Source organism: Merops nubicus, unplaced genomic scaffold, assembly GCF_000691845.1.
Source record: "Merops nubicus isolate BGI_N331 unplaced genomic scaffold, ASM69184v1 scaffold27332, whole genome shotgun sequence".
Classification (NCBI taxonomy): Eukaryota; Metazoa; Chordata; class Aves; order Coraciiformes; family Meropidae; genus Merops; species Merops nubicus.
In genome coordinates, this window is record NW_008593250.1 from 1 (window position 1) to 282 (window position 282).

Genomic DNA, 282 nt, shown 5'->3' on the forward strand with positions numbered 1-282 from the left:
AGGAGAGGGGCGTGCAGGGAGGTGAGGGCATGGATGGGTGCTGCTGAGGGTGATGCTATGGGCAAAAAATGAGAGGTGAAACGTAGGGAAGAGCTCGGGCTGGCAAACGTGCCCAGGGCAGAGGGGGTGGGGTGACCATGCTGGGTGGCTGTGGGTGCTGAGGGGTCCCGTCCACGCTGTGGCTGGTTGCAGGACCCATGAGCAGGAGGGGCAGAGCCCCCTGGGGACAAGAAAAGAGCAAAGCCTTCAGCCGTTCCCCTGCTTTGGCGGATCTTGTTTCAA